The sequence below is a fragment of the Pongo abelii genome, chromosome 5, assembly GCF_028885655.2.
Source record: "Pongo abelii isolate AG06213 chromosome 5, NHGRI_mPonAbe1-v2.0_pri, whole genome shotgun sequence".
Taxonomy (NCBI): domain Eukaryota; kingdom Metazoa; phylum Chordata; class Mammalia; order Primates; family Hominidae; genus Pongo; species Pongo abelii.
In genome coordinates, this window is record NC_071990.2 from 76,089,307 (window position 1) to 76,104,698 (window position 15,392).

At 36.2% G+C, this 15,392-nt stretch overlaps 1 protein-coding gene across 2 annotated transcripts in view; it reads right to left on the reverse strand.

The window, feature by feature from the left end:
• The window catches only part of FILIP1 (filamin A interacting protein 1), a 235,642-nt gene that overhangs the window by 188,168 nt on the left and 32,082 nt on the right, over positions 1–15,392 (reverse strand). Inside the window, exon 1 of one of the 2 annotated variants that reach the window (XM_024248040.3) lies at positions 8,007–8,198. The exons of the other annotated variant lie outside the window; for it this stretch is intronic. The gene's annotated coding sequence lies outside the window, so the exon portion shown is untranslated. Of the gene's footprint in view, positions 1–8,006; positions 8,199–15,392 lie in introns of those variants that run through there. 2 annotated transcript variants of the gene reach the window in all.

Consider the following 15,392-nt stretch of genomic DNA (forward strand, 5'->3'; position numbering starts at 1 on the left):
TTCAATATAAAACATTCACCTTCCTGGGATATTCAATCCCACTACCTGGGATATGTGATACCCTGGAAAAGTGGAGTCTTTCTGGCCACTGGCATAAGAGAAAGCAAAGCATTATCTGCTCCATCAAAGTTGTATTAGAATTGCTCTCCTTTTACTTCAGACAATCTGAAAGTTAAATGCCAGAAATGCAAATAGAAACTCAAAAGTTTCAATTATTTCCAAATGGTCAGATATTTGGACATCATGCAGGCAAATAAAGATAAAAGAATTAAATAAAATATCCAATAAAATATGCCTCTGATCCATAGTAGCAAAATGGCTGAAAAGCGTCAGGTAATTTTTCTTCAACTACAGCAAGCTCTCTGTTTTATTTTATTTTTTTGAAGGAACATCATGCTGCCAGAATAGCAACTCACTACCAAAACAAAGTCATTTGGAACCAATAACAAGCGTTTAAGTGGAGCACCTTCTACCGCCTTCCTCACGGCCTCCTGACCAAAACACACACACACACACACACACACACACACACACACACTCCACCAAAGGTTTCTTGAAGAAGTATTGCTACCAACAATGGGGATAAGTATTTCATAGAACTCCCTCTTGAACCCACTTCACAAACTAAATGTTTATGACCAAGGCAGAGACTGGCAGCACATTCAAAGTTTACAATAGAAGGTGGGGCTCTGAGTTGTCAATACGAGCAACAGCAGACAAAAGCCCCAACAGTGTCAAAGGAGGTGGTACAAAATCAAATGCTCCACGGCATCCTCTTCTTGGGAATCAACCCAGCAGTGTAGAAACCAAGAACCACATTGCCCCATCAATAACTGGAAGAATTGCTTCTGCATCTCAGTGCCCCAGGCCTAGCTCATCCAGGGTGGCCCAACTCTACTGGCCATTGAAGCTTCTGATTCCACTTTGGGATCCTGGAAAAGAGCCTCTGTTAGCTTTCTGACCCTAAATCTCTTTATTCTTTGCACTTTGTGAATCTTTTAATACTATAGGGGCAGCTGTTACCTTGCAGTGTCACATTCTACACGTTTCATTAAAACATCTCATAGTCATCTAGGTGGAGGTGTTCCATAAACAACTGCCGACTTTTAAAAAGTGGTTGAAACTATAGAATAGATAAGATTAAATTGCCTGGATTTGGATTTTAAATCTACTACTGGGTAAGTTATTTAACATTTATAACCTCATTTTCCTAATCTGTAAAATAGTGATAAAAATAGTACCTCATAGGGTTGTTATGAGAAGCAAATAAAATCATCCATGTAAAATGCTTGGCACAATTCCTGGCACATAGTAATATTCTCAAGTATATGCTAGTTATTCCTATCATTTTATATAGTAAATGTACTGTATATGTTGTATATTATATAGATAATATATGTTATATGTAGCCATTATTATTATTATTTATGGAATGAGCAGAATGTAGAAGTTGGGGATGTCTTATCAAAAGTTGAGGGGCCCTGAGAAGTGAACTCGACCAATGCAGCTGACTTCCTTAAAGACCAGAACGAACAACAGGCTATGGCCAAACCAGTTGGTTTGGTGGTATTCAAACCAGAAGATGATATCTATCAACACAGCATGTGAAAGTTAAGCTTATATGTAAGGCCACTCCCTGATCCAAATACCAGGCTGCTCTTCGAGCATGTGTCCCTTACTAAACAGTTAATGAAACACAAAGAGCCTTGAATACCTCCAGTGTCACATTTCAAGACCTATAGAATAATTAGGAAAAATCTGAGCTGGCAAAACTCTTCCTGGCTTGCCCTGATGAGCAGACCCTCTTTGTTTTCCATTAGTGTGTGCTGTCGTCACAGTAACTACAGGGCTCCAAATACAGGCGCAGGGCATCATTTCCTCATGTGCACTTAGGCTGCCACACTGAAATAGCATTATTAACTCAGCAATGCCTCTTCCTTTCCTGTTGTGCTTGGTACTATGGTCAAAGAGGCAAGGCCTAAAATGAGTTACTTAAGACATAAGTATATGAAAGAAAAAGAATGTTCATTTATTCCCATTATTGTGTCATCTATGACTTGTGTGTGTGTGTGTGTGTGTGTGCGCGTGCATGTGTGAAAACCTAATTTTTGCATAAATCTTTTAGATAAACAAGGGCAAGTTGGCAGTAACTCCATTGTCTTGGTGGTGCCAGCAGTCTATTGTTTTCAGTCAGATCTTCTTTTGGCCTGAAATCTTCAACAAATTATTTTTTAAAGAATGCATTTGGCCAACTCTGATGTGTCCATTTCATACCTTTCTTACAACTTTTCCTTACAAAGATAAGAAGCAGATAATTCATTTCTTTAAAGTAACTTGGGAAGATTGCAATTACAGTTTTTACAAGATCAAAAAAGACTATTTTCAAGGGCAGACTTATAGGGTCCTTGGTCAGTGAAGCAACAATCATCGTCTCCTCAATGTTTTGGTAAAGGAGGTAGGCAACAGCATTTAGGCAAGCAAATAAAAACAGAAAAATCCTTAAACTTTAAGGGCTCAATTAAAATCAGATCACTCGAGATAATTTCTGCATTAGCTTTAAAAATTCTTTTTAGTTTGTCTTTCACAGGCCTCAGAAACACATAAATCACCCAATATTATGCACGTTGACACCACGTCTCAAAAATGGGAAAAAACCCAAACCTTCCTTTGATGTCTCAGTGTTGCTGTGGCTTAAACAAAGCCCTCAGAGACAGAGCAGCAGGGGGATGCTGGTTTAAGTTGTATTCCTTCACTTCTGTGCTGGGAGTTTCTCAAGTTCTGCAATCAGCTGGTTAACAGCCAGCTAAAACTGCTCAATTCATGTATGACTTTCCTTATTCTAAATTCTTCCACAACGGGCTGCCTGGTCTTTGAAATTAAACTGCCTCAGCTACTACCAGAGATAGCTATATTCTGCCTGTAGCCTTTTCCCTTCTCTCATTAGCTAAAACATAGACTGACCATTTAAGAAAAAAGAAAAACACAATCCAATATACTTTCCTGAGGTTTCTATATTTTTGCCCTGGTATCACTGTAATGTATTCATTCTGCAAAGCCAGGAAAAGTTATTTCCTTCTTTTCTTTCTTTGTTTTACTTTTCCTTCCTACCTTCCTTTGTTTCTTTCTTTCCACACAAAGTTTTCATTAGAGAATGACAGTTTTAAAATTTGTTTTGCCTCATCTTTTAGAGACTTATCCTTTCAATTGGGAAAAATAAAGTAAAATTGACAGATTTAAACCATTTATGTCCTGCATAAGGTTTGTTGCCACTAAAGCTGCTAAGAAACTTCCCTGCTTATAAGGGTGCTTTATATATTTTTGTTAAGTATACAGAATATTAAGCAGAATACACATACACACACATCTTATGAGATAACACTTTTTGTTTGTCTTGGAATGTACTTTTCTTTTCATATTTAAGAAGAATGAATAGGATTAAGGGCAATGAATCGCAAGAATTCATTTCCATTTAGTAAAATTAAAGTTAGCTTAAGATGACCTTTTTTGGTCTTTTCATTTTTATCTGTTACTAGGTTAGTAAAACAAAACAAATCATCTAAGGAAAGAAATAAAGAATGATAAATTTAATAATGTGTTCTTGCATGGAGAAGGAAGTCTTCATTGTTGTACATTACCCAGTGTAGTCGGCTGTAAAACAGACACCCAAGCACTGTGTATAAACACACTTTATCTCCGAGTGCAAATATAGAAACCATAGAACAGTCTGTGCTGTGGGTGATTTCTTAGGCTTTTTAGTAATGGTTCTATAAGACAGCAGACTGCTGAGTGATAAGGGAGAGTTTGAAACATAAATTCCATACTAAATTATTGGCTGCTGTTCAAATTGTGTCTGCTTAGAGCACCCAGCAGCAAAGTATGTCCCAAGCAGGATTCCAGACTTAAATAATACATTCTCCTGCCCTTCCTATAATCTGTGAAGTTGAGATCACAAACTATCCGCATCCAAGAATTTTGTATGCAACAAAGATTAAAGTAAGCAAATAACTATATTTAAGGTGTAATAAAGCCATACTAGCTCAAATTTATTGAAGAATAAATTATAAACTATAGATTTTATAAGTCATTTAATGTTCAAAAAAACTTCATAAGGAAATAGCATTATTACCCTCATTTTACAGATGAAGAAACTGAGACACAGAGATTAATTTGCCTAAGGTCACCTTGAGCTGAAATCTGAATCCAGGCTATCTGACTGACTTAGTCGTGCTACTAACCTTTTCTGACTCTTCTTCCATGAACATCTTCTGGTTATATCTTCAACTCAGATTTAAAGAAACAAAATGTATTTTTATTAGCTTATCTTCTTTCTATTTATTGCTATATATATTAAAAATAATGTAAAAACAAATTTATACTGCAGGCTTTTAGATGTCATTTTTCTAATAAATTGTTACCAATCTTTTTTCTCTTAAACCTTTCTGTTGAAATAAATCTCAACACGAGCTTGCCCCCTCATTTCTCCTAGTGCTACCTTTCTAAAACTCACGAGTTTAAAGAAGGAAGATTAGACAAATGAATGAAAATGTGAATTAAACAAACTCTGTAAAATCTTGTATCTTAAGGCATATGTTTTATGAAAAAATGCTCACCTGCCAAAAAAGGAAAACACAGGTAGCATTATTTAGACTGTGTAAACCCCAAAGTTTCACTTCTAAACAATAAGTAAAAATTATAACCACAAGGAAACCGGTGCTTAATGAACATATTAAATATTTCACAAATTTCATTGGAAAATTCCATAGGGTTTCTTACTGAATATCCGCTTAAAAGAGTAAGTTTCATCACTTTGACCATCTTAAAACATAAATACTAAGAGAATGTTTTTCTTTTGTTGAATACAGAACAAATTGCTTTGAAAGTATGATTCCTGCTTTATCTCACCCAGTAAGGCTACAGTTTTCACGAGCAATTAAATACTGAAAAACGCCTTTTTCAAAATATCAAGAGAAAAAGAACAGAAAAAGGATCATAACGTATTTAAATGTTTTCTTGTTCAAAGCCAGATTCTAATTCACGATCCACAAATAAGAGCCATGATTTAAATGAATTGTACCAAAAGTAACTATAAGTAGAATCTGGCACCAAAAGATAACAAAAGTATATAAGTTACAGTATTTAGAGGTCTAGGTAGATACACAGGATTTGTGTGTGTGTGCGTGTATGTGTGTGTGTGTGTGTGCATGTGTGCATGCATATATACATACACAGTCCTGTCATATTTCCCCTTTCTATTTTATTCCTGAGAGATACAACATCATTTCCACAATCAGGTACATGAGTGTAGTTAAAAGTGTTTGTAATTTTTCTGTGCATGGTAAAACCATGAAGATTTTCCTTGAGAAATTTCTGAAGTAAAAAACTATTAACTTACAGTTGCTTTTCTTGATTCTATACTTATCCATACTTTCTCATGTACTTATCATCAGATATCTACAGCTACAAATGTGAATGGAACATCCACAATGTGCCTGCAGCTGAGAAGCTCCAAAGCCAAGTGATGTTTAGGATACTGCGTTGCACCTAATAGACGTCATAAAATTGTTCTGAATATAAAGAGGCAAACCCTACTTAAAAGCACTCTAATTCTAACAGAGCACCAAGCTGTCTAAACTTAGAAAGAATCACTTCTAAAATGTATGATCCAGAATATCATTGTGAAAGTGGAAGACCCTGATCTGGGTCTTAAGAGTAGGCAAAGTTTCTACAGGACCAGAGAGTAAATGTCTTCCAGGCAGGGAGAATAAAAGCTGGGGCAAAGCTGGGGTATTGAAATGTCCACTGAGTATGTGTTTGGAGAATGGCCTATAATCTGCAATACCTGAAGCAGAGGGACCTTGTTGTTGAGTCATGGTAGTGAGACTGGAAAAGTTAAGTAGGTGCCAGATGATGGAAGTTTTTCAAAATACCCAGCCTAGGTGTTTGGCAGCAACTAGAAGTCCCAGAAGATAACTGAAGAGTAGATAGACAAACATAGCAATGCTTTAGTAAAACCAATCTCGTGGTCATGGGCAAGATGATTTGGATGGCAACAACGGGTAGGAGGGAGCAGCATTGTTATAATCCAAACTAGGTGAAGAAAACAGGCATTAGTGTGGTGGAAGACACGGCAATGGAATCTAACAACTTTTATGGTAAAGGGGAAAGGGACAGTTCCAAAATGTCACAGAACTATGAACTTGAGTGAATAGGAGAACAGATCTGCGTTGTCGTGGAGAGCCTGATTGTTCATATAGTGGAGGAAACCGTGTGGTTTAGCCTGAGCTGAGTTGCTGTTGATTCTCAAGAATAAATGTACAACAATGAAGAAAATTAATGATACTGAAAAATTCACTTCATCAGCAAACATGACTTTCACACAGGGCCAAATGCTGCACTTAGTTATCGCCACACTGTCCCACTGACTCCAAAAGAAATTACATGCCTAGAATCAATGGTAGATTTTGGCCTTACACATACATTTTTAAGTCAACAATGTAACCCTTCTTAGGATAAAAAAAAGAAAAATGTAAAGCATTTAGTTCTGACTTTTCAAACTCCTTCGAGACAAAGATATTTCATTTCTACTAAAGTACCAGGAGTTTCAGTCTCTAATAGTAAACTTACCAGAGTGCATTTTGCACTATTATTTGTACATATTTGTATATGTGATTTGCTTATATACTGTATAAACAAGTAATCATAATTATAAAACATAATCATAATTATAAATATATAAAACATAATTATAAAACATAAATCATAATTATAAAACATAATACATACTGAAATGAGTGCCCTATTTCATTTTCCTGAGCATATGCTATATAGGCTTTAATTAGCTTTTCTTAAAAAAAGATCATTTTCTGAAAAGGTTGATACATTCTTATTTGTCAGCAAATAATATGTTCAAAACTGGTTTTGGGTAAATTGTTTCTTTACATTGATAGAATAGGCTTTAAAAATTCCAATTAAAATGTGCTTCTATATCTTCTTTGATATTCTCCTTAGACTAAAAAATTATTCAAATCATCATATTCATTTAGAGGAAAAATATTTTTATGCAAATCTACCCCAATTACAAACCACCAGATGTCAATACTAACTATATCAACAATGTACAAACATAAGTTGTCATATTCAACATGAAACTGGTTACTATAAGCAATTCTGATAAAATTGCATGGCAACTCATGGAAGGGGAGACAAGATGCCATCAGATGAAAGGAGGATTTCCTTCACGCTGTAGTAAACACATTCATACACACACACATGCAACTTAACAGAAAATGTTTTCTAATTAAGTTTTTAAAAATAGAATCTGTTATATCTAAATACAAGCATTGATTTATTTTTTAAAAGTACACAAATATCATTATCTTGAGTAGTTATATTCAACAACTTCAAGAGTAGTGATTTAATACCAGGCATATTTTATGCCCAGTCAGAAGCATTTGGGGTGACTCTAGTGTAACGAGGTCAGAACCAGCACAAGGTGTACCAGTGTAATCAGAGAATTAGGCAAAAGGAGACACATACAACAGCAGGTTTAAAAAGTACAGCAATACAAACACCATGCGGGACTTTCCTCTCATTTACCACACAAGCTGCTTAACTAGTTTCAGTAAATGAAAGTTATTTTACTTCTAGGGGAGATATCCTTTTCATTGCTTAGCCATCCCAATTGTGAAAGGAGATGTGAAATTGTCCTTTGTCATAGTTCTGTTACCTGCCGAAGAGCGTTAACTTGGGAGAAATATTTTGATGTCTACTAAAACACCATAAAATTATCTGTGTTTGAAAAGTGATCGGTATAATTTTGAGGAAGAGATGATGTTTCTGACTTTTTAAAAATAATTCACAATGGTTATCATAATTTCTAAATGTGTTATCACATCGTAGAACAGGAAGAATCAAAGGAAACAGACAAAACAGAATGGGAGAGAACTCTCTTCTTGTGGAAACAGATATTTCTTAAGAGAGTAAGTAGTTATTTATTTTGGTCTTACCTGACGGCAGCTCCTTTAACCAAAGGTATGTCCTCTATGTAGGTAGTTTATCCTTTGAAGAACCCAGTGGCTTGTCTCACAGCCCAAGACAGATTCAAGTTCTCAAAAACTATCCAGCCCAAAAGAATACAGAGGAAAAAGCTTTTCCCACTTTCTTTCCCAGGACTAGCCAATAGCTGAAGTCATGCAGGAAACAGAGTAGAGAGGGGGAAAAGCAGCTTCTTCTCCCTGAAATCCTGATCAGCAGAAATTGGAAGTTGTTGTATATCTCCCACCCAGACTTTTGTTTAAAAGTTTTTTCAACTGTTGCTAGGTGTTGTTGGGTTCGGAGATTAGGTTTCTCCTCTTCTGCTCCCTTCACAACACTGTCAGAGCAATGACTATGTTGAGGAGCTGAGCTCGCGGGTGCTATATTTAACCAGTGTTCTCAGCAAGTCAAGCCTGTCAACAGCTGAGAAGTTTGGAGCTGGCTTTACTCAGTTCCTAAGCAGCTGGGTTATCAGTGGATACAGCACTGCTCACCCTGTAAAAGACTGCGGGAAAACTGGCAGACCCTTTTAAGGACTTCTGCTCATTTCACAGAGGTAATTATTGTTTGAAGCTCTTAACTACAGACTGAGATTTGAGACTTAGGTTTTAAAATGTGAAGAGAAACAGAGCAGCAGTTGTCTTAGGCAGAGCAATTTACTAATGCAATATTCTTCTCAATTAGGCTCTCTCAGGTAAATGTTCTGAAATAAAAAATGCTTTTTAAAAGTGTATCACTTCTGCATAAATGGAGGTTTTAAAAAAGTGTATCACAACTGTTGGTTGTGAAAATGAGTACAAGATCACTTCCAAACAGCTTTTGACACTGGTATGTTTCATTTATAGCTAGATCACTTACCTAGTCATATCAAACTTTTGTCCAGCTATGTACCTGAATGTTATTAAAATAATATTACCATAAAGGAATGTCTATAACATTATGATTTTGAAAGGAGTAACATTAAGAAGGAAAATCTTAGCATCCTCACTCAGGTCATTCATTCAAAGTAACACACGGTAAACACTCCAGGAAATCCAGGACATGAGATACCTCTGGTTGTTGACAGGCTTGCCTCATCATTAACCCTCAAGTCTCTACAACATGAAGAATGTCTCAAGATACTTTATGTGCTTCATCCTACATAATAAAACGGTATGAATCTGCTGAAATTGAAGCTTTTTAAAAATTGTTTAATTAACTAGTTTTGGGGACTGTTTTACTAATTACATATGTGAAATTAATACTAAGGGAAACTGAAGGAGGTCCTTTTGGCCACAGGTAAAGTAGGAAGGGAGACACACACACCACACACATACACACACACACACACACAGACACACACACAGAGAGAGAGAGAGAGAGAGAGAGAGAACCATTATTGATTAACAAACTAGAATATGGCCCTGATAAAAATCTCACCAATACCGTTATAAAGGTTGACCTTCTTCCTGAGATCAATTTATCAGATTAAAGATACCCTCTTTTTGACATGCAAACTGAAGATGAACCAAGGGCATATGTAAAGGTGTGGATGTAATATTTTAAGAGTTGCATACTTGCAGTAAGTAGCTTATGTGGTGGGTAACCCTATGTCTCTGAGAAAGTTTGCCACTTCAATCAGGAGTGTGTGTATGTCCTTCTTTTTAAAGAAATGACCCTCTCCTGCTCAAGCCATTCAAAAACATCTCAGTTCTTCTCATTCCAAACACCACACTGACAGCATGCACCCTGTCCCTTTAATGTACTTACTACCATACACATGTAAAATTGCATTTGTTCAGACTCAGTCTTTCTGAGTCTGAGCCAACCTTGATTTAAAAAAAAAGAGAGACTTCTATTAAGATGAAAGAGCTCTCACGTGAAATTAACTGACTCTTCTCGAGCTAATGGATCTTTTAGAAACTTAATCTATTCACAGTCCCCAAAAGTGGGTTCTAATAGAGGTAGAAAGTATATAAATGAAGTATGAGATAATTCAGAATCATCAGAACTTTTAAAAAATTACAAAGGGGCTGGGCACAGCAGCTAACACCAGCACTTTGGGAAGCTGAAGTGGAAGGATCACTCGACGACAGGAGTTCAAGGCCTGCGTGGGCAACACAGCAAAACCCTGTCTCTACAAAAAAATTAGCTGACCATGGTAGCACATGCCTGTAGTCCCAGCTTCTTGGGGAGCTGAAGTGAGATGATGGCTTGGGGCCAGAAGGTCATGGGTGCCGTGAGCCATGATTGTGCCACTGCACTCCAGCCTGGGCAACATGACCGTGTCTCCAAAAAAACATGGGGGGTCGGGGTGAGATGTGGGTAAATTACTGTTTGAAAAATATATATGCTTCCCCTCACACACACCAAATGCAACAGCTCCAGGTTAAAATCCACTAAAAATAACTTTGAGGATATATTATTTCACCCCTACTAAGAGTTCACTTTACAGATATCTCCAGACCAAAATGAGGCAAAGAAGAGTGGTAGCCAAATGTCGAGATAACTGAGGGGAAAAACCCACTTTGCCCTTATGGCCAAAAAAGGATGATAGATTTATTTCTTCCACAACTATCCAGATAATTAAAGTTTTCAGTTTTGTTTTGTTTTATGAAAACCTATTCCCTTACCATTGTTTTCCTTAACCTTTGGATTAGCTGTCTATTGTTGCTATTAGTTTATTTTTAAACAATGTGGTGACAAGCCACAGCATACAGAATAATTCATATAATTAGATATTGTTGCTATCATCAAATTATGTTCTTTAATTGTACTAGGCATATGTGCATGACTGACTCAGTATTCTACAATAATCAGACTCTGTCTCTCTCTAACACACACACTCACACACACACAGGCAATAAAGTAAATTTATTTTGAAGGCTTTTCCCCCTGGGAATGATTATTCAGACTAAAGCATTTCCGACATAATCTGCAGAGGAAGTGGTGCTGCTAAGAACTATTAGAAATTTGTGTTTTGTATACAGTCAACAAGGAACTGCTGTTTCAACACATACTGTTAATATATTACTGTTCAGCTGCATCCTTTCCCACAGCCCTGTGAGCATTCTGAGAACCTCTGATAAATTTACAAGTAAAACCGAATATCCCAACTTCAAGGATGAGTCATGATGAAACTTTTTTTTTTTTTTGAGATGGAGTCTCGCTGTGTCCCCCAGGGTGGAGTGCAGAGGCGTGATCTCGGCTCACCGCAGGCTCCGCCTCCCGGCTTCACGCCATTCTCCTGCCTCAGCCACCCGAGTAGGTGGGACTACAGGCGCCCGCCACCTCGCACGGCTAATTTTTTTTGTATTTTTAGTTTCACGGTGTTAGCCAGGATGGTCTCAATCTCCTGACCTTGTGATCCGCCCACTTTGGCCTCCCAAAGGAAACTTTTCAATAAGAAGATAGATTAATGCTATTGGGGGGTGGGGGGAAAGGCAAATAAATTAAATAAGAGCATTGACCCATTATCTCTACACCCATTTCTAAAACCAAATTTTCCCACCTTGTTCACTTAAATAAGCATAGTGATTTTTAAAAGCAAAAATAAGTTATTAAGTTATTTAATAGGTTAATTAAGTTCTTTAATATACCAGTGAAGAGAAAAATAGACCTTTGCTTCAAAACAATATTTACTTTAATAATTTGGGGATAGTGGGTGGGTGGCATGAGGCAAGTTTTCAATCAAACATGCTCTGTTAACATTTATTGCCTGACTCTGAGATGATGAATATAAGCTCACTGGTACCAGAGAATTTTTCAGTTTGTTTTTTTCTGGCTACCTAAGCACCATAGTAAGTGTTCAATAAATAAGAAAGACTGAATGAGCAAATGAACATATAAAAGATTAAAGAAAAGATAAAGAAAACTATAGAGCATACAGAAAATGCTTCCAGGCTCTCTGGACAGAATTGGTCATCATTAGATACATATAAAAAACTTGTAGAAAGAAATTATTTGATTGTGAATTAATTATTTTGAATTTGTTAAATTTTTGTTGTTGTTATTGTTTGAGACAGTTTCACTCACTCTGTCGCCCAGGTTGGAGTGCAATGGCATGATCTCAGTTCACTGCAACTCCGCCTCCCAGGTTCAAGCAATTCTCTTGCCTCTGCCTCCTGAGTAGCTGGGACCACAGGCATGTGCCACCATGCCCGGCTAATTTTATTTTATTTTTGGTATTTTTAGCAGAGGCGGGGTTTCACCATGTTGGCCAGGCTGGTCTCGAACTCCTGACCTCAAGTGATCTGACCGCCTTGGTCCCCAAAAGTGAATTTGTTAAAATTTCAAAGGAAAGTAATAGATCTCAGGATAATAATAAAAATATCTATGCAAAACTTACCATTAGCCAGACACAGAGTTCTAAGGGCTTAACATATATTAACCAAATTGATTCTCACAATAACTTTATGAGGTGGGTATTATTATTATCTCACATTTTACAGGCAAGAAATTGATGCACAGAGATGTTAATAAGTTGGCCAAGGTCGCATGTTAGTTGGTAAATAGCAGGACCAGAATTTGAACTAGTAAATCTGGTTCCAAAAATTTGTGTTCTTAACTACTTAGCTGCCTCTTACATACAATAGTCACAGTAGCCTGTTCTTATCAATCACTGAGGGTTACGGCATATGAACTTCACTATCCCTGAATATATATACTTTTGACCAAAAAATACATTTAAAATCCAACAGCTTTGGAGGCAGATAGGAAAAAAAGATGGGATCATTTCATGATTAGCATAGTAAAATAAAAACTCGTTGGAACTGAAGTCCTGTTGAATACCAGAAAAGAAACAAATTGGACTGTAAAGAAGATAATTGCTTTAAGAAAAAGTCTATTTTTAAGCAAAGGATATGAGCTGTTCAGTATTGTTTCTAAAACAAGCAATGCATGATGTTTTATGATGAATGAGTTTAATGCTTAATGAAATTCTAAAATTACATTCTAAAAATATACTTTTGGTCTATGATTTGATTTGATAAGCAATTTAAAAATGTTTTGGAGCTATGTGTTCTCAAAGTTGTAACCAACAACAAGAAAAAATAAAAAACAATGTCGGGGAAATCATACATTAGTAAGTTCTTTGGCATCAACATAATATATTACACTTGACATAATCAGCTTTCACAATTTGAAAATACTTGCATTTTCAATTAATCTACCTATTCTTCTATTTAGATTTTATAAAACCTTAAAAGAAACAGCACTAACACTGTTATAATAATGTATACATATATTCATTATAAAATAGATACTTGTCCTGACAATAAGCACTGTCACACCTACAAATATTCGTAAAATATTAAATTATTTATTTTTCCAGCTGCTTCAGGAAAGAGAAAGACTAGGTTTTAAATAAACCGATAAGATAATATTTTTGCTTTTGCCATAAATTAAGCACTTATATGCATGTATTAGACATTAAAATTCTCATTTCTCTACTTGTGTGCTTGAAAGTGGGTTATTAGAACTTAAGCCTAAAAGTCGTTGTTTCTTTGACACCCTGTAAGCCAACCTCTGGAGGACAAGCCTACCAGAACATGTCTAATCCTGAAAGTTATTTCAGGACCATATTCTACAGACACTTACAGATCACAAGCATCCTACTTTTCAATAGGATCAGATAACCTTCTCCTGAGACTATTTCCTGCTTCCTTTCCTGTGCCAGAGTCATGACCTACTCTTGCTCAACACTCAATTCTTAGTTGTAATGGATGACTTTTAACAATTTCTTAAAAGGGGTTAGGACATTTACTCTTTAAGAAACAGATACAGAATCAGAAAGCCAGTGATTGGGCATAGAACCACAAAGAATAATGCATTTTCTCCACAAAGTATATAGGTTTGTATATACACACACTATATATATATATATATATACACACACACACACACACACAGTATATATATATATACACACACGGTATATATATATATATTTACACAGTATATATATACACACACTGTATATATATATATACACACCATATATATATACACACACTATATATATATACACACACTACATATATACACACACTATATATATATACTTAACTCTGAAAAATGGACTTTCTTAAAAATACAGACATTAAGATATTTGATTCTGGAGTAGGGTAAAGCTAGTTTAAGTCCAGACTCCCTTATTTATTACCTGAGTGAGTTTAGCAAATCACTTAATCTCTCTTAAGCCACCTTTCCCTCTTCTATAAGATTAATAAAAGAATTTAAGACTATTCAGTTCTCCCCTTTTGCAGCCATCGCCGAAGCGGAAGCAGCCAAAATGAAGTCCAATCCCTTTGGGACTTCTGACTGAAACAGAACTGTAAGAAGCATTTCAATGCACCTTCCCACATTTGCAGGAAGATTATGTCTTCACCTCTTTCCAAAGAGCTGGATCTGAAGTACAATGTTAGATCCATGCCTATGTGAAAGGATGATGAAGTTCAGATTGTGCAAGAACACTATAAAGTTCAGCAAACTGGCAACGTAGTCCAGGTTCACAGGAAAAAATACGTCATTTACATTGAATGGGTGCAGCAGGAAAAGGCTAACAGCACCACTGTCCATGTGGGCATTTACTCCAGCAAGGTGGTTTGTCACTGGGCTAACACTAGACGAAGACCACAAAAAAGACCTTTGAAAGGAAAGCCAAATCTTGTCAAGTAGCAGGGAAAGGGGGATATATAAGGAAGAAACAATAGAGAAGATGCAGGAATAAAGTAATTTTATATAAACCTTTCATTTAAAACTGCCAAAATGGAAAAAATGACTACTCACAATATCCAAACACTAGCAACACTCTAAATGCTTTCTACAATTGAACAGATAAATAAATTGTGGTATAGTCATACAGTAGCATTGAGAATGAACAATCTACAACTATACAGCAGTGTAAATAAATCTCTCAAACAAAATGTTAAGTGCAAGAAACCAGACTCAAAAAGTACACTGTATGATTCCATAAACATCAAGTTCAAAAAGTGACAAAGCTGGAAGTCAGAACAGTAGTTGCCTTTAGGAGATGGGAATATGATTTGAAGTGGACATGAGGAAAGTGTCTATGGCATTGGTAATGTTCAGTTTCTCGCTAGTGACACTAGTGTGTTCAATTTTGAAAATTAATCAAGCTGTATACTTATGATTTGTGTATGTTATAATTCACTGAAATTTTTTTCAATTAAATGTAATTGAAAATATATCATGCCTATGAGTCCTTACCTTCTGAAATATTTACAGATAATATGATGTCTGGAATTTGCTTCAAAACAATCCAGTGTTGGCTGGGAGGGATTACAGGTGGCTCACGTCTGTAATCCCAGCACTTTGGGAGGCCGAGGTGGGCAGATCACCCTCCTCAGCCTGGCCAA